General features: G+C 44.6%; 1 protein-coding gene and 1 long non-coding RNA gene across 3 annotated transcripts in view; one reads left to right on the forward strand and one right to left on the reverse strand.

Moving 5' to 3' along the window:
- igsf21a (immunoglobin superfamily, member 21a) overlaps positions 1–20,133 on the forward strand; it is a 224,451-nt gene that overhangs the window by 77,600 nt on the left and 126,718 nt on the right. The window lies entirely within an intron of this gene.
- LOC130410034 (uncharacterized) lies at positions 5,768–8,655 on the reverse strand. The gene is made up of 2 exons (XR_008904970.1): positions 6,881–8,655; positions 5,768–6,628 (listed from the first exon to the last, which is right to left on the reverse strand). It is a non-coding gene; the product is annotated as an uncharacterized LOC130410034 (long non-coding RNA).

Raw genomic sequence — 20,133 nt, forward strand, 5'->3', positions numbered from 1 at the left:
GAGATAATACTGTACTTTTATCCACTAAAGGGGAGAGAGGTAATAGTGAACTGATGAAGATGTTAACAAACTAAAGCTGAATTTCAACCAAGCTTCCTGCTGCTAGCATTTAGCTAATTAGGACCAAGGCAGGAAGTTCATAAATAAAAATGAAACAATTAAAGACGTCCCAGTTAAGATAAAAGACTAATGTTAGCCTTGTATGATTTTGTTTCTTCTGAAGCATTTTTTCCTCAATCTACAATACCTAGTGTTCAGGGTTATGTTTGGTTCGATGCCAGGACAGCGGCATATGGCTGTAAAATGTCAATGACGTTTGCCCACAAAATGAGACAAATTGTTAATGACATTTTATTAATTGTAGTTTGAAACTGCATAAAACGTACAGAGATTTCAAAATAGTAGTACAGTTGCCAGCGACCATTTGGAGTGATCGTTTATCATAAGATTGACAAATTTATTTCCCTGTCTGTTGAGGTTTTTAACCATCTTTTCCTATATGTCACATGACCTACAGAGCTAAGGCGATTGGCTCAAAAAATCAGGCTTCAGAGGTGAGGATGGATGAGCTGTTATAGCAGATTTTAATACATATGTGCAATTAGAGTCGAACAACTGCTATTTAGATGATTAAGAATGTTAGTAGAAAACTTTCTGAGGGTCCAAACTTGATGTCTATTCTACATTTTAAACATTCACAAATTGCTCATTACCTTCAGCTATCTGATTAATATTAACTCAAATTTAAAGGTACTAAATTCCCATGATGCACCGTGACCCTCATGCAAGTGTTATTTTGTTCATAATGTCGAAAAACAAAGGGAAATTAACACCCCTGATTGGCTCTTATTTTTGTCTTTATTTTTAGGTGTTAATTAGAAGAAATAAACTAGGTAGGGGAGTCTAACTAGTCTAGAGGTTATGGGTCGAGATAAAAAGACACATTACCATAATATCTAAAGAACGAAATTGTCATGCCTCTGCAGATGCTTCATTATAGTTCTGCCATGTAAATCAAGCTTTGCGCTAAAATGTAACGGCTGAAAATAAAATGTCAGATATTTATCCACAACATTTGGATCACATAAGCATCGTTATATGATCTCTTCATCTCCTCACTTTGTGTTTCAAGGGTTAAGTCACATGCCTACACAGAGAGATCAAACAGCACTTTCTAAAATCAAAATCTTCTTACACAAAAGGAGCAGCGCCAAATGTCCAGTATAAAAGAACACAGGTGATCCGGTGCGTACATCCAAAAAAATTCCGCACACGGTTATATGCAGAGCTTTAACCTTTTTAATGCTTCATCAGAGGCCAGAAACCAGGGAAAAGTGCAAAACGTTTTCAAGACACAGCTCTTCCTCAATGCCAAGTCTCTTGCAAAGCCATGGTTGTGCTTCTATCAAACGTAATAATATGAGTGTACATCCTGTTATCTGTTTGTCTTTTCTTTTGTTCGAAGCCATTGCAATGTTTTCTCTCTTGGAGTCCAAGACAGTCCTTTGATCCACAATTTCTGTCAAATTCACGCTATAGCACAAAATCAAGGTCTCTCTTAGGCAGGATTATCAATGGTGCAGTTAAATCATTTTTCTCATTGAACTGATGACTGAACCACCCTGAGCCAAGTGGCATCAGAGAAAACACTTTTTCATCCCTTCTGCCAAACATTTCCAGATTATGAGCACACCGTGTTTTTTCACAGATCTAATTGTTGACAAGAATGCTTACTGTGTTCAACACACGCCGTATTACTGAAATAAATGCTCGGTTCGTCCTCTGAGGCCTGTCCCATATCTTGCATCATTATATATTGTTGACTATGCAAATGACTGTGTCTGCGTTTTTCCAAGACGTTTGCATGCTTTATTTAGCGAACGTAGACCTAATTCAGATGTGTTCCTCCTACATGGGGAGTTCAAATTGATCACTACAGCCTGGCAGCTTTGAGGACTTCATAAAGATTGTAGTGTTGAGAAAAGCAGTGACTGTGGAGACACTGGGAGATTAAGATTCGGCGTAATTAAATTCTAGGGGTTTTATTCTCTCTCCCGTTCCTTTCTCATAAAATCTGCTTCACATTTGAGTGCATTTTGCCCCTTTCCTAGACACAAAAGCGGTGTCTTTAATGAGCTGTCTTTCTGGAGGAGACTGGCATGCTACATATGAGACTACTGCAATTATTCATTGATCCCCGAAAGATTCCCAAAAGGCTTTGATGTTATTGCCAGACGGGAACGTCAGATAGGCAGAGTAACACTATCCAAAGGGCTTATTTGTAAATGGGACATTTTTGTCGTGATTTATTTTTGATGGTTCTGCAATCTGTGACAAAAACAGTCTCTTGCATTAGATTGTCTTACTTTGACTCTTTGAGATGCTTTTGATCACATTGAATCGTCTTGCCAAGCATGAATGGGGTTCATAAAGGGAGTTTCTTTTAAATGAAAAAGTTGCATGTCCTAATCTTTTCTGAACCTCCTTGACACAGCATTCTTGACATGTACGCTGTGGGGCTAAAACAGTCCCAGATCAGTTTGATATCTCTGTAATGCGCCTGATGTAATCGAGCTACTGCGGCTAATACTGTCAACGCCATGTCTCGTATCAGAACCGTATGTGGTTATCAGGAAATGTACATGTCCCGTGTGAACAGCCATGGTCAAATTCAGCAGTGCTTGTGAGAATATTGTAAACGTTGAAGATGGGGTTCAAAGATGTAGTGCACTTAAAAAAACACCCAAACATATTTATTTCCTAGATAGATATTTTTGAGAGATGTCTCCGTGGTTTCATGTACAATGCTGTTTGGATACCAATATTCTTGCAGAATATTTTATAATTTGTTCCGTAGAAGAAAGAATGTCATACATGTTTGCATTTACATAAGGGTGAGTGAATTATAAAAAAAATACAATTTTGGTGAATGATCCCTTTAAGTTACCGTAGGATGCATAGCAGGATTCCGTTCAGCCTGTGATGTCTTCATATTCATTTGAATAATAATGAATAATTATGCATCAGTCCTTAAAGAACATTGTACAATTAGAACATTCTATATGTATGAATGACATGTTAGTATGAAAGATTTTGTGCTTCAGATTTCATTGTCCAAACTCAAGTTCACATTTTAAGTTTGCACCACAAGGTTACTCTAAAGTGTTAAAGCTGCCTTTGGTTTGCTTTTTACTTGGACACCTTGATTTTTTATCTCAATCAGGTATGGTAAACACATCCTTTTTATTTATAACATCCCCATTCCTTCTTCTCAAGTGCTCCTGAAAGAGCTGGCTTGGAATGAGAACGCAAGCGTTCACCATTTACCCATTCACCTACTTCATTCACACCCCAGCATAAAATGACAGAGATACATAAACATCAGAGAAAATTCATAGTATCAGATAAATCTGTCAAAGGCCCCCTTTAAGCTGTTTTTACAGGCTGTTAAAGTATCTTTGACGCAAGCCACTTTTTCCGCAGAGCTGTAAATGAGTGACGAAAAAAGGCCCTGATAAATCAAATTCTGAGAAGTGACAGGAAGATGAGCCGAGATGAAGAGCAGCTGGGTTGTTAAGATAGGGCCGTGACATCAGCATCTCCTGGCAGAGAGTGGCTGGATTGATTTGTTGTAGAGGCTGGTTTGTTCCAAGGCCCCATATCCCCAAAGGTGCCTGTTGGAACAAGATGGTACCATCATCAAACGCATTCTCCGATGGAATTGATTAGACGAGGGAGCTTAATGTGTGTTCAGGGCATTGTGCTGGAGGCCTTTTCAAAACCCTTGAGATTTTCCTTCTATTGTCCTGTTTTTGCACTCTGGAGGGCAAGTGAAAACATGCTGAAAATAGAAAAAAGCTTTCAGACTGGAATAATACAGGCTGATGTTAATGGACTCCTTAATATCAATGCGCCTACAGTATGTTACAGTAGAAAATATAAGAATTGATATTAGACTGTGATGAGTTCAAGGATGAGTTCTGAATACCGTATGTTTAAAAAAATCAACCTTGGCGGATGTGGCATTTCTGCTTCCTAACCATTCTTTCCGTTCCAATAGCCCTTGGGTTGTAAGCAACATGGTGACGTGTGCAGGTGAATACTCCAAAATGTCTGTTGTACCATCTGTTGTGCATATGGTAGATGCTCATTTCATGTTTTCACAAGTTGAGGTAAACATGGATATACACAGTACTACATATAGCACAGATGCATAATAAAGGTGAGCTTCATATGACTATATAAAAATGACACTTTAGAAAGGCATTTTAGATTCTTCCTTTGCACTCAGATAAATAATAAAAAGGGAACTTTTGATCCATTTTGAGTGATCTCCCAGAGAATTGTATGTTTAAGAAAATATTTGGCTTCACACCGTAAGGTTTTATGGATTTATGATGCAACTGACCTATGCAGGGGACCACAGTACAAGCAGCCAAGCATTGTTTGGTTCACATCACAAGTTTCTGAAACTTGATCCACAGATACTGACAACTTTTAATATTTTTTTTGTGGGTGGATGTTTTATTCACTCAAATAGCTAAATATACTGTACAGTATGTGGGCAGTGGCACCCACCTCTAGTTGTTGGGTTTAGTTATTTCAGCTGTTGCCATTAATGGCCATGTACTAAACAGTAGTATACATTTGTATACTAATTCTAAGGAAATACAATTTATGCAAATAAAAAATCATAGAAAGTTGAGTCACAAGATTGGATTCAAATTCACCTCGATCCTCCAAGAACAGACAAGCTTTCTGTTCACAGTGGTTAATGTTTTATTTAGTGAACAAACTGTGGTTCTTTCTATCCATTTTTTTCCTATCATCACTGGTTCTCAGCACGAAATTTCACTCTCACTTTTAACACATTATTTCTTGACTCACTCAAGCGTGTGTGATGTGAATTTGTTTTTTCAGGTGGCTGTTTGTCCTGTTTTGGCTGGGTTGGTCTTTATTGTCATTGTTTTTCCTTTTGGCTGGTTCAGAAAAGTTAATTGCCGCAGTGCTAGCAGGGAAAGATAGATCTGGCGAGTAAGAAATAACTAGACGTTATAAGTATCAATAGTAGCAAAGTGGTAACCTGTAGTGCTTTGATGGGCTGGAACGCTGTCCATGGTGCTGAACGGTTCATTATTGACAACAGCTTGACTTTCTTTATTGACTTTCTCCTGTGTATAGTTTAGAAAAACACATAATTGCAGTTTGGATTTAACGTGTAATAATGTCAATACGTATCTTTTAATGTGCATACGTATCTTATGATGTGCATACGTATCTATGTGTGGTGTGAATGAGATGGGGTTAAGCTTGGGTTTAAGGTCCAGTGTGTAGTTTTTTAGAGGATCTATTAACAGAAATACAATATTATAAACATAACTATGTCTTCAGAGGTGTTTGACGACCTTACATAATGAAGCTTTATGTTTTTATAACTTTATAATTAGTTATTTCTATCTACATACACCGCAGGTCCCCTTTTTGACTGGTTGTGTTTACTGTAGTCCTAAACAGACAAACTGCTCTACAGAGCGAGTTTTGCAAATAGTTACCTCATTCGGGAGAGAAGCGAAAAACGTGATGACATCTAAGTCCTCTCTCAGCCTCCGTAGTGGTTCGAAAGGGAGGGGTGGAGTGAGCTGTTGGTTGCAATTTGCAACCTCTCTGCTAGATGCTGCTAAAATTGCACAATGCCCAAAGCATAAATTTTACTAATGCTATGTTTTCAGATAAGATCGCTAAAATAATAATTCTAAATATCCCAGTGTTTAGATTCATCTATAGCTTTACTGTGATGTTAATTAACAATAAATATTCTAATTCTATAGTCTACATACTGTACATTTTTTACAGTAAAATACACAGAATTTACACTTTTTCCATGGGATCTGTTCGGTTTAAAGCAAAACACAATGCAGGCACATAAGTAGGGAGGTTTGAAAGAGAGATAGAAACAGAAACGAAGAGAACAAAAGGCTATCTGTTATACTTGAGCTGAAATGACAATCCTGTTGTTTTTTTTCCTCATGGGCCAAAAGTTTGTTCCATGGATCTGTAGACTGTCTGATTTGTTTTACTTTGAAATTGCAGAAGTGGCACTTAGGACATCTGACATAAAGTAATAGCCTGCTGGTCAGCCTCCCTCAACTTGTTGTAGAAGATAAACAAAGACACTAAGCGTTCATCCAGACAACTGTACACTCTTAAGTGCTGAGCTGATTTAGTGATCTGTCGCCCTCCTCTCGCATTTCTCTCTCCACAACTTCCCGGTCATTTTACAATTGGCACCTTACAACTGCAGCTCAAACGGATCCGGGACGGCAAAAAGAAGTTGATATTGCAGTTTCTGTTGGTAAATAATGCATGTCTCCCTCTCTCTGTCTCTCTCTCTCCCTCGCTATGGGGCAGCGTGGTGCCTCGTTTGGAGTAGCAGGAGTGATTTATATAGTGTCTTAGAGGGGCTCTCAGGATGGCTTTTCATTATTGCTGCAAGCCTTGCAAGGGACAGTTAGTTAGTCTCATTCCTCGAGGGTCATGTTTTCTGTGTTTCCTCGTCTCTTCCGGATTGCGCACTTCATCACGTATCACCCTGATGCTTTACGAATCGATTCTTCCAAGAACCATTAACCTGTGAAAAAACAACAGGGGCCCAATAGTTACGAGTGATGTCTCAATGACAAGTGACACGTTATCACACCTACACACACTGATGGGCAACCGGTAGCTTTCACAAACCTAGTTTCTACGTAGGCAGTTGTCTTTTGAGGGAGCATGAGTGAAATGGGTCCTCATTAAGGACCATAAAGGTTTCGGTTTAATTTGATTCAGGGGGTCATGGGTACTGAATGCATTTGTAAAAGAATTGTAAAAAGGCACAAACCCTTTGGGAGGCTGCCAAATGCATAAAGCCATGTTTCTGCTCTTACCTGCCAATAGAAAGTGGGTATATTAACATATTATCAGAGGCTTAAATGTCAATGAAATGATTATAATGACTCTCACTTTATCCTCCATCTTTGATAGATTTGTCAGATTCAATAGGACTAGTTGTTATAATGCCACAGTTTCAGCACAGTTGAATTGCCCAATAGAACATTTCCCACGCCTTATGCAGGGGGAAGCAGTCAAGAATATGAATAGAGGAAAGGAGGTTTGAGGTTTCACTGGATCGTCGGGTAGGCATCCTCTGTGTTAGGGCATAAATGATTATAGAATAACATAGCATACTTACCTTTCCTTGCCATTATCAGAGAGACATCTCATGAGTTGTGCGTCCCAATTTCATCACATTATCTTGAGTGAAAGATGCCTTTTGGTGAGGTGCTGCTGATAATGCCCTTTGTATGGTTCCCATCAATGCGACACATTGTCAGTTGTGCACCTCAGCCAAATTGGGTGTTTCAGACGTAATCACAAGACACCCTCAGCCAAGGGAGGCCCACTACAGGTTGATCAGACCTGGGTGTGTTTCGCATTGCTACAAGGCCATCTGGCAGAAGCAGTGGGCAGCTATAACTGCAGCTCAAAGGCACCACAGTCGTTACCCGCCGGCCCTGAGAATCGAACCGACAACCTTCTGGTCACGCGTTAGACTCTCTAACCATTAGGTCACGACTACTCAAACCGTTAATGTGTGCTCAGTCCCCCGGATCCGTATCGCATATCATTAGAACACATTATCAAAATCAACACAACCATACGCGCCAACCCGTTGGCTAAGGGTGTTGTAGCCCCACTAGCTCCGTTAATGCAAGCTCAGTTCCCCCTTTCCCATATGGCATAACATTACAAAAAATGACCAAAAATATAAACTCAACCATATGTGCCAACACGTTGGCTAAGGCTGTTATAGCCCCACTGGATCTGTTAATGCAAGCTCAGTGCCCCCGGTCCCGTATGGCATAACAATACAACACACAACGCCATTTTATTACGTGGTCACTTGGCAGCCCATATTGCATCCTTCCGTTTCACCACAGCCAGTGGCTGCTTCTCTAAGCGACAGTGGCAAGTTCTTTGACTACCGTCCGTTGGGCCTGTCCTCTGATCCCCATTTCCTTAAGCAGGCTTGTAGTGGAATTGGAAACAAAGCCCCTCAGCCCACTTCCAACGGGAACACTTTCGCTGTCCATCCGCGATCTTTGGCCTCCGCTGCCAAGTTGGCATACCAGAGAGTCTTTCTTTCAAATACTTCGTTAATGGCCTCTTCCCAAGGTACAGTCAACTCAACTATGAGAACTGTCCAACTGGAGCTGGACCACAGAAACAGGTAGATACATATTTGATAGATTTGTAAAGCTAATCGCAATGATTTCCTCTGTTGGATAAAGGCAAATATGCCAAATAAAAATATGTTATTTTAGAATGTAGCATAATCACGTCTTAAAATGATGCCTACTAGGCAGATTTTGGAGCATAGCCATGGTGTGTGGGGTTGAAAAATTGGGACAGCCGAAGCCCAAGAGCACGTAGCGTTTAAAGAATAACGCCCTTTTTCTGATGGCAAGCTCTTTGTTTTCCTTGCTCTGTTTTTTATGTGGGTTTCCACTCTTTCAGGCTGTGATTCGAGCATATGAAGGATTCAATTCCCTGAGCATGTGCATGGTAAGGAAACAATAGCTTTTCCCTTTCTGTCGGTCTCTCGACGTTGTGTCGAGAACGACAGATGGGGTTCGCCCTTGAGAACCAATCAACTCTGACTACTATAGAAAAGGCCAATGAAATTTGGCGAATGCAATTTGCATGCGGGACTCCGCCCCCGGAAATCCGGTATAAAAGGAGGCCGGCGTGCAGCATTCACTTACCTTTTGTTCTTCAGAGCCATCGCTCATGATTACATCTCAGGATTCTCAAATCCTCTTCAAACTTCACTACCGGATCTTCGACGTGTTGCAGCGGATCGTCCCTCCTGCAGCGACCTTCCCCTGGGCGTCTCGGTGGTTCCAGTGGTGTCAGAGCTATTTCCAAAAAGTCCTTTTCAGGACTCGGCACTCTACAGCGCGGCATGTCCCGCTGTTCTCTTGGGTGCGGTACCCTCATCGAGGAGGGGGATGGACACGATCGCTGTGTTAGGTGTCTGGGCGTCCAGCACGCTGAAGCAGCGTTCGTTGACACATCTTGCCCGCACTGCGGGCAGATTGTCATGCAGAAGTTGCGGTCACGGTTGGCTGTCTTCCTCCGGGAACCAGCCAACATTTCGTCTGCTACCAGGGTTGTGGCATCTGTGGCTACGGCCCCGATGTCCTCTCGTGTTAGCAGCGTTAGTGATTCGGGGGCTACTGTGAGCGTCAACCCGCCAGCCAAGCGCTCACGGGCCGTTCACACCCCAGCACGCTCTTCTGACCGTTCCCCAACCGGCGGTGGCATACCGTCCGGATCCTCATCCACGCACTCGGAAACGGGGCGTGGCGAAGATGAGATGTCTATCGCAGCATCGGAGGGAGATCTGCTGGCATCCGACAATGACGAATCCGAGCTTCCCCCTACGGGGGGCCAAGCTCTGGAGGAAGCAGACGTTTAGAGGTCGGCCATGCTAACCCGGGCTGCCGCGAGCATTGGGTTGCAGTGTACGGCACTGCCTCTACCCCAACGCTCGCGGTTGGACACATGGTTTCTGGGGTCGGATCGTGGTGTCAAGCCACGCCCACCCCCGGTTCCATTCTTCCCGGAGGTGCATGAGGAGCTGTGTCGGACATGGAGCGCCCCACTCACGGCTCGCTCCTCTCAGTCCAGCTCCGCCTCCCTCACCTCCCTCGATGGTGGGGCGGCCAAGGGCTACGTCGACGTCCCCCAGGTGGAACGGGCGATTGCGGTGCACCTGTGCCCGCAGACGGCCGCCACCTGGAGGACCCGGCCTCGCCTTCCGTCCAAAGCCTGTAAGACTTCGGCATCCCTGGTGGCGAAGGCTTACAGTGCTGCGGGCCAGGCCGCCTCCTCTCTCCACGCCATGGCCATCCTGCAGGTCCACCAGGCTAAGGCGTTGAGAGAGCTCCACGAGGGCAGGGCCGACCCAGGTGTTATGCAGGAACTCCGTGCCGCCACTGACCTCGCTCTACGGGCGACTAAGGTGACGGCGCGGGCCCTGGGTCGGACGATGTCCACTCTGGTGGTCCAGGAGAGACACCTCTGGCTCAACCTTGCGAGAATGAGTGACGCCGAGAAAGTCCGCTTTCTCGACGCACCCATCTCGCAGGGTGGGCTGTTTGGTGACACCGTCGAGAGCTTCGCACAGCAGTTCTCGGCGGTGAAGGAGCAGACGGAGGCTATAAGCCATATCTTACCGCGTCGCGACTCGGCCGCCCCCAGGCCTCCGAGTTCCCGCGCACCACCTGCTCCCCGACAGCCCCGGACCCCTTCGAGCTCTGCACCGGCTCAAGTGCACCCCCGTGCTGCACCCCGGAAAAAGAGCCCGAAGGGAAGACCTCCTCCTCGTCAACAGCCTTCTAGGAAGAAGCGGCCCTGACGAGAAGACACCGGAGGAAGCAACATCTGGCCCGACCCTCACAGTACCATCTCTGACCGGTCGGTATGGGACGATCCCTGCCTCGTCTCCACAGCCAGGCCCTTTTCAGGGCCTGGCGCCCACTTACTCACAAAGAGAGTTGCTTTCCCCGGGCGTTCATTCCAGCCGATCGCACACTCCACCGGACTGTGCTCGGCGAACCGACCTCACACCCTGGCGAGGTGTGAGGCCGTACACATGCGACAACTGTCACCACTCTCAAACCGACAGTGCGTGCCGTTGTCCCGCCAGGCAGGCAAAAAGGCGGAGTCAACCATCCCTCCGGGGAAAACTCCGCGACATGCGATTGGCTCTGCCTGCCAACGAACCACCCTCGGTCGGAATGATGAAGCAGGCCGTCCCCTTGGTCCCCCTGTCACAGTCCATGGGAGCTTGGCAAAAGTTGCCCACACTGTCTCGGTGGCTAATGCGGACGGTCCGTCTCGGCTACTCGATCCAGTTCGCCAGGGCCCCTCCCAAGTTCCGGGGCATCATCTCCCCCTCTCTCAGAGGCAGAGACGCCTCCGTGCTTCGGGCAGAGGTCTCCACCCTCCTGGCGAAACAGGCGATCGAGTCCGTCCCACAAGCCGAGATGTACAGCGGGTTTTACAGCCCGTACTTCATCGTTCCAAAGAAAGACGGAGGGTTGCGTCCCATTCTGGACTTACGTACCCTGAACAGGCACCTTCACAAGCTGCCTTTCAGGATGCTAACCCAGAGGCGCATCCTGACATCTATCAGGTGTCAGGATTGGTTTGTGGCAATCGACCTGAAGGACGCTTACTTTCATGTCTCGATTCTTCCTCGACACCGACCGTTCCTACGGTTCGCTTTCGAGGGTCGGGCATATCAGTACAGAGTCCTCCCCTTCGGTCTGTCCCTGTCTCCACGAGTCTTTACGAAGATCGTGGAAGCCGCCCTTTCTCCTCTCCGGGAGAAGGGCGTGCGAATACTCAACTATCTCGACGACTGGCTTATCTTGGCGCACTCGCGAGATCTGTTGTGTACGCAGAGGGACATGGTGCTCCGGCACCTAGATCGATTGGGCTTTCAGGTCAACCGAGAAAAGAGCAAACTCTCCCCAGTGCAGAGCATCCTCTTTCTCGGTATGGAACTCAACTCTGTCACCATGACGGCGCAGCTGTCCGCAGCACGCGCCCAGTCAATGTTGAACTGCCTGGAACACTTCAGGCAGTCGGCGGTCCCCCTGAAACAATTTCAGAGGCTCCTGGGACACATGGCGTCTTCCGCGGGGGTAATACCCCTCGGATTGATGCACATGCGACCGCTTCAGCATTGGCTACAGAGTCGAGTTCCGAGGACGGCGTGGCACACCGGCAACAGGCGTATGGTGGTAACTCCTGTCTGCCGACGCACTCTAAACCCATGGTCTTCCATGACCTTTCTCCGAGCGGGAGTTCCCCTCGGGCAGATTACGAGGCACGTTGTGGTGACAACAGATGCCTCGCTGCAGGGTTGGGGTGCAGTGTGCAACGGGCACGCAGTAGCGGGGCGCTGGACGGGCCCCCGGCTGCGCTGGCATATCAATTGCCTAGAGTTGTGGGCGGTGCTGCTTGCACTGAGAAGGCTCCGGCCTCTGGTGCAGGGCCAGCACGTACTGGTCCGCCTGGACAGTACGGCAGCCGTAGCGTATATCAATCGCCAGGGTGGCGTACGCTCTCGGCAGCTAACACAACTTGCCCGACGCCTCCTCCTCTGGAGTCAGCAGGTGATCCGCTCCCTGCGGGCCACACACATCCCAGGCGTACTAAACGAGACAGCCGACGCGCTCTCTCGCCAGTACACGCCCTGCGGAGAGTGGCGACTCCACCCCCGCGCAGTTCAGCTCATTTGGGTACAGTTCGGCCAGGCACAGATAGACCTCTTTGCCTCCCGGGACAACACCCATTGTCCGCTTTGGTACGCCCTGACCGAGGCCCCCCTCGGCACGGATGCCCTTGCGCACAGCTGGCCGCGGGACAAGCGGAAGTACGCCTTCCCCCCAGTGAGCCTCCTTGCACACACACTGTGCAAGGTCAGGGAAGAGGAGCAACAAGTGTTAATGGTTGCGCCGTACTGGCCCAACCGCACTTGGTTCTCGGAGCTGATGCTCTTGACAACAGCTCCCCCCTGGCCCATTCCCCTGACAGAGGACCTGCTCTCTCAGGGGATGGGCACGTTATGGCATCCCAGACCAGACCTCTGGAACCTCCATGTCTGGTCTCTGGACGGGACGAGGAGATCCTGAGCAGGTTACACCCCGCTGTGGCTGAAACCATTGCACAGGCCAGAGCGCCATCCACTAGGCGGTTATACGCTTACAAATGGCGCCTCTTCTCATCCTGGTGTCTCTCCCAAGGAGCAGACCCACAGAGATGCTCGATCGGTATCGTGTTGTCCTTCCTACAAGAGAAATTGGAGACTAACATCTCCCCTTCCACGCTGAAAGTGTATGTAGCCGCAATTGCCTCTCATCACGACTCAGTAGATGGAAGGTCTCTAGGACAACACGACCTGATCACCAGGTTCCTAAGGGGCGCGAGAAGGCGGAACCCGCCTCGTCTCCGCTCCGTACCCTCTTGGGACCTTAACGTGGTCCTGGGGGGCCTATCCAGGCCTCCCTTCGAGCCCCTTGAAGCTTCCGATCTTCCTCACCTGACGAGTAAGACGGCCCTTCTGTTGGCGCTCGCCTCCTTCAAGAGGGTAGGGGACCTCCAAGCATTCTCTGTGTCCCCGGATTGCCTTGAATTCGGGCCTGGTAACTCTCACGTTGTCCTGAGACCCAGGCTCGGATACGTGCCCAAAGTTCCCACTACTCCCTTTCGGGACCAAGTGGTGAACTTGCAGGCGCTCCCCATCGGGGAGGAAGACCCAACCCGGTCCGTGTTGTGTCCAGTACGCGCACTGCGCCTCTACTTAGACCGCACACAGAGCTTCCGCAGCTCTGACCAGCTCTTTGTTTGTTTTGGAGGACAGCAGAAGGGGAAGGCTGTCTCCAAGCAGAGATTAGCGCACTGGATCGTAGATGCCGTTACGACGGCATACCGATCACAGAATCTCCCATGCCCACTGTCGGTTACGGCTCACTCCACACGGGGTCTGGCCTCCTCATGGGCATTGGCCAGAGGCGCGTCTCTAGCAGACATTTGTAGAGCTGCGGGTTGGGCTACGCCCACCACCTTCGCAAGGTTTTACAATCTTCGCGTAAACCCGGTGTCAGCCCACGTCCTACGTGGCGACATGTAGGACTGGCATCCGGGAGGGCGTATGCCTGCGAAAGCACCATCCCACCCTCTAGCAGGTTGGGTCAGTGTGCTATATATACCTTTTTCTTCTTACCCTATCACATGGCTAAGGAAATCGGTACTTCACCAGCCTCCCTTCTTACCCAGACTCTGGTTAAGAACAGGCATTCCATCCATCACTAAGCAAAGCACCCCCTGCGGATTGGTTGGGCAGAGCAACCTTTCCCTTAGGCCGGGATACCATATGACCTATCACAGATAGTTCTAACCGGCCTGGTGCTGTCAGACGCATCAACACCCCCACCGTGGGTTGTTCCGTCTGCTATACTCTCATGACTATGGTTCCCACACATGGTAACCCATGAACTTCCCCAGGTGGACCTCCACCTCGCGGTTAACTACCCAGTCCGCACATTCCATGCGTTCTCCTCCAAGGACGAGACCATACTTTTATCCACCATATTCCTCCCCACGGGTAGGAGGTGGCCTCTGTAGCGCTTCTCTGATTAAGAGTCGCGCTTACCCGGTGTAAACTGATCCGGACGGCCTCTCGCCTATAGAGAGCTAAGGCCCCGTCCGTGAAAGTTACCGGTCAGGGCTGTACCCATCTTTCTCCAAGAAAGCTCTGGAACCCCCCGACCACCACACTGGAAGGTTACAGTCTCACGAAAGCTTCGAGATGACACGCCCAGGCTTGTTACCGTCGCTTCGCTAGAGATTGTGACGCGATACAGCGTTGTGGCGTTTTCCATAGGCAACCCCATCTGTCGTTCTCGACACAACGTCGAGAGACCGACAGAAAGGGAACGTCTTGGTTACGTATGTAACCTCAGTTCCCTGATGGAGGGAACGAGACGTTGTGTCCCTTATGCCACGAACACGTATCGGATTCTGCTGCAGTTTGAGAGGTCTCAGGCTCTTCAGAACAAAGGTAAGTGAATGCTGCACGCCGGCCTCCTTTTATACCGGATTTCCGGGGGCGGAGTCCCGCATGCAAATTGCATTCGCCAAATTTCATTGGCCTTTTCTATAGTAGTCAGAGTTGATTGGTTCTCAAGGGCGAACCCCATCTGTCGTTCTCGACACAACGTCTCGTTCCCTCCATCAGGGAACTGAGGTTACATACGTAACCAAGACGTTTTCATGGCTTCTTTCTGACAGCTCTCTCACCTGCCGCAGACTCCTTGAGACTTGAAGACACAGAATAATGAGAAACGACGAGTGGTTGTGAGGGAAAACAGGGAGACCTCCATCTCCTCCATCTGCATGCTCTGTGGCATTGTTCCTTTTCTACGCTAATGATTTCAGTCTGTGGTATGTGTAGCCCAGGGGCCATGCAGGATAAAAATATAGCATAAATAAGGGCAATAGTATATTTATATGATACATATTATATGTAGGTGCGGTAAAAATTAAGAGACTATTCCAAATTTTCATTTCATCAGCATTTCTCGCTGTATTGTGGCCATTCCTGTTCAGTGTCTGTCGAATTTCAACAAAGTCAAACCTCAGGAGTGACGAAGTCATAAACAGCAATTGGAAAGATTGAAATTATGACAAGACACATGAAAACTGTGATAAAAATCGAGGTTATCACATAAAAGTATATTTGTAGTAGAGTAGGCGGGGCGAGACCGTGGTTCGAGTCCGGTGAGTAATTGTGAATTAGCGCCAGCTGTGCGCACACCGGGCTCGAATCACGTAGGAGATGGGAGCATATAAAAGGAACGAGCGACCGGACCGTCGAAGAGAGAGGACCGGGCCGGAACTTATGTTTGTGTTTATATTATGTTTTGTTCGCCGGCTGTTATAATATTTTTGAACTTTTCCTAAATATAAGTACAAATATTTCTATGTATTGCTTGAGATTGAATATGAATTTGTTTTCTTTCCAGTATTTAAGGTTTGAAATACTTTGAAAACTTTTAAGTTGTTTTGACCTGTTTTTCCAGTTTAAATTTTCTCCAATTAATGCAAATAATAATAAATTATAAAAGTGGGAGAAAATATTGTTAATAGTTAACAGAATGAAACAAAACATGTAATTTTACCTAAACGCATACCTATACATAGTACATTCAGAAAAACTCAAAATAGCTTTGAAATGGTCTCTTATTTTTTCTGTGGCTTTATATACTGTATATATATATACGGTTCATTATACATGAAATAAAGGGAGATTTATGGTGCACTCGTCTGTTTTTAGCACACTGCAAGTTGCTGACGTGAATGTCATGTTCTGTCTGTCCCGTACAGCAAGAGTGTAAACATGTATGCCCCTGTTTTCCCCAGAGTTCTGTTTTCCTAGCAAAATCCATTAGTCCACATTTTCCTCAGTGGCTAAGTACAACCCATCTAGGATTGTGGGGACTGATAGGATATAACAAGTGTGAGTTTGCCTGTCAAGACGGTCGCAGGTGTTGAGAGATCCTTGTACTGGCTCATACCGTTGCTCTGTGTGAATGTGTCTGGTGGGCATATAGTGTGTCCTATAGCGTGAGTCAGACGGAAATCAAACGGACATGATGTGTCCATTGACCCTATGTGTTCGCTATCCTTTGGACTCTAAGACTTGACTCAAGATGTACTTTTTGCCTCAAACCATAATCACAATGACAGCAATAGGTTGCAGCGTTTCTGTGCTGTTATTTGCTAGAAGGCATACCTGTTCCTCTATGTGTCCTGTTTGTGTGCACTCTCATTGGTCGCCGCCACATTACATCACTTTTCATTTGCTTAAAGTCGAACTCATCAATGGTGTCCCTTGCAATGACACTCATTGAAGCTTATAGACTAGCTTTGTCGCTGATGGATCAAGCTTTCTTTGGTTTTCTTTGCTTAGTTACAAAATCAACATTCCACTGTTAGCAGTATAAAAAGAGCACATTCTGGGAATTCTTATACTGTCTAGACAATCCTTAAGTGGGTCCCTCTTGGCCAAAAAGCATTACTCATTTTATTTACTATTCTCTTTTTCATTTCCATATTATATGTTAGTGAGGAAATGAAGATCCAAAAGGATATATGGGTGTGTGGAGAGGAAAATAGCAAGCTTGCCATGCCCCTCCTTGGAGACATTATTATTAAATTTGCCTCGTAGAGATCTGACATTACTGTATGTTTATGCAAACATGCTACGAACACACAGATACAGCAGCACATTTATATAAATGAGATATGTTTGCAGAAAATGAAGTACAAGTTTTATATTTTCCGTTTCAAATGAGTATATGAAAAAAAATGTGAGGGAATGTGCAAAGCACACAGAAACAATAAAAAAGGAGTTTAACTTTAAACCAGTCTGTGAAATCCAGGTTAAAGTCTCAAAATCTAATTCTGGGATAGCAAGCATCAAAGTTTGATTTCAGCCATTAATGTCACTATGATTCCAATCTTTGACATTGCATTACTCAGTATTAAAGAGACCAAGGTTATATTTTCACAGAGTGTTCTTGACGTAGGATGATTTTATGTAGAAAACAGTAAATCACTAAAAGATCGTTTCAAGTTTCAAGTTAAATATATTTCTAAAGCACATTTAAAACAACCGCAGTTGACCAAAGTGCTGTATATAAAAGTCATAAAACCAACAACAATAACGTTATACACACCACAGCTCCCAAACTGAATTAAAAGCCAATGAATAAAAATGTGTTTACAGTAATGGAGTCTCATGAAGGACAGATGGCACAGCATTTCTTCAGCATGACCAAGGACTCATTATGCTTTTGTGACAGCAGCCTGGCTTGAAGTTCTATCCTCAGGCTATAGCATTTCCTGCTTTTTCTATAGTACTGGGACAATATTTCAAGTCCTGCTGGAAATTACATTGTAAACTGAATTACAGAATGCAAATAAACCAGATACCCTGAAAGTAAAGGCATAAGAGATTTGACTGGCACACAAATGCCACACCTGGAGGACAGAGCTCATTAACACCGCCGGGTATGTGTCCAACTTTTATGGGCTAACGTTTTCTACTTTTCGATTTGTACTTCTGTAAACTGCCACAAACAATTAATACTCTGTTAAAGCTGTCAGGCTCAGGCAGTCTGAGAAGTCAGCACTCTTGAAGCCAGTATTGTCAATTAGCATCTTGCTACTAAAGAACCATTATTTTAAATCAAGGCAGAGTCTATAATAGAGGTAGAAAGGGAGGACCAATAGTGCTGCGGGTGCTGCGTTAGAGAACATATTTACCTACTCTTACATTTGCAAAACAGCCATTTCATTAGGCACTAAAGTGTCCAGCTGAGTATTCAAAGTGGTCGGGTCCTATTTAATGATTCATGGCCCGGTTTCATAGACAAGGCTTAACTAAAGCCAGGACTATGCCTTAGTTAAAATAGGATATTTAAGTCGCTTTTATTAAAATGCCTTAGATAAAAACATTACTGGTATGCTTCTTGAGACAAAACAATGGCAATTACATATTTAAAGATTTGTTAGTGCAATTTATTTTTCATTGAAGTGCTGGCCTGCAAACATTTCAGAAAAAGTGTTTTCTTCCTGTACAAATATGTATACATTCTTCCAATCACATACATTTATTTGAAAAGCAGAATGACATGTTCATTTTGAATTTGCAAAATAGTTTATGCTGAAAACATCAGCATAAACTGTGATTGTTTGTTTGTGGCAGTTTATACAAATTACAAATTGAACAGTGAGTTTTTTACCCTATCAGGAAAAACTAGAAATCATTTTTATTTAATTTTTATTTGAATAATTTATAATTTGTTATTTTGTTTTGAATATTTAATTTTTAAAGCTTATTTATGGTGTGTTCTGTCAACCACTTATGTATTAGGCTACCACATGCTTTTTTATAGAAATTATTTTTAGAATTATCAAATTTTACTCCCATTATTATACATTTTGGTATGGTGATCACATTATCGCTGTATTCATGAATATTTTTACATTTACCCTTTTACTTATATACATTAATACATTAACATGCATTTTGATAGTTTTATCCAAAGTGACTTTCAGTACATTCAAGCAATAAGTAATTGTGCCTTGATATTAAAGACATCAAGTTTATATTTTCACAGATTTTGTAAGATGATTTTATTTAATAAACAGTATAACATTTTTCACAGACTTGGTTTCATCTTATTATTAAGTGTGTTTCCTGAAAGAGGCCTGATCTAGAAATTGTCAGCAAAACTACAACTGCATGCACTTCACAGGAAGTCATGTGTAAAACTAGCGTCCGCAATGCTAGAGTATCGGATTCTGAAAGTGGAGTTCTGGTCATGGCCACAAGGTTTTGATCAAATTCAACATGACACTGTAAAAATAAGTCTTAAGGAAACGTTCATGATGGAAGCTTTTTCACACGCTCTTTGAATACGAGTGACATTTTTGGTTTATCTCTGAAAGCTTCCCTTATACACTCTCTTTAAGAACCTCCCTTTGAAGACTCCCTTGAGCTGTCATAACATATTACAATCTGGCTGGGGCACTATACGTCAATACCACATGACAAACAGAAAAAATGACTGGATTTGACACACAGTGGAGAAACTCGGATGAAAGAACAAGGAGATATTTAATATTGAATGAGGGTTTTTGTTTGTAATTAACTGTGTCATACTGTGTTCAATTGGCAGAGACATAGTCACGCTGAAAAACAAAATGATTTGTAAAACAATAGGTCACCGTCTGTTTCCTCTTCAAAGTTTGTTAAAAATTAATAAATCAGAAACGTTGTGCTTGGTATTAAGTCAAAAATAAGCCTCATTGCTGAGCATGTAAGATTGATGAATTTTTGAAGGCTTTGTCAGAGGATAAACTCTTTTTTATATTTTGTTGTTGTACAGAAAACACGAGGAATGATTACTTCAAATCTGTATATTAATCCTAAATAACCTCCCTGACACCCCATCATCAGAAAATAAAGGCCAAATCCCTTCTCTGGATTACAGTCTCTGATCGACGCCACTGCGATCTCTGTAGTAGGTTGAACCTGAAAAGGGGTTACACACAACATTTATATTGAAAAATATGTTCACTTTTCTTTAAAGTATAGTTCACAAAAAAATGAAAGATCTGTCTTCATTTATTCACCCTCTTGTCATTTCAAACCAGTATGAATTTCATTCTTCCGCAGAACACAAAAAAAGATATTTTGAAGAATGTTGGTATCCGAACAGTGACGGTACACATTCACTTGTATTTTAAGGACACAAAACCACTGCAAGTCAACGGGTGCCATCGCTGTTCAGTTGCCAACTTTCTTAAACAGACAAATCACCACATACAGGTTCTAGCATTAAAACTATAAACTATTCCAAAATAAATATTCCCAGTTCTAGAATCATAGCCATTCATACTACTATATCCTGACACAGACACTGCTGAATAAAGCGATTCAGTATT

This window comes from Triplophysa dalaica, chromosome 21, assembly GCF_015846415.1.
Source record: "Triplophysa dalaica isolate WHDGS20190420 chromosome 21, ASM1584641v1, whole genome shotgun sequence".
NCBI lineage: Eukaryota > Metazoa > Chordata > Actinopteri > Cypriniformes > Nemacheilidae > Triplophysa > Triplophysa dalaica.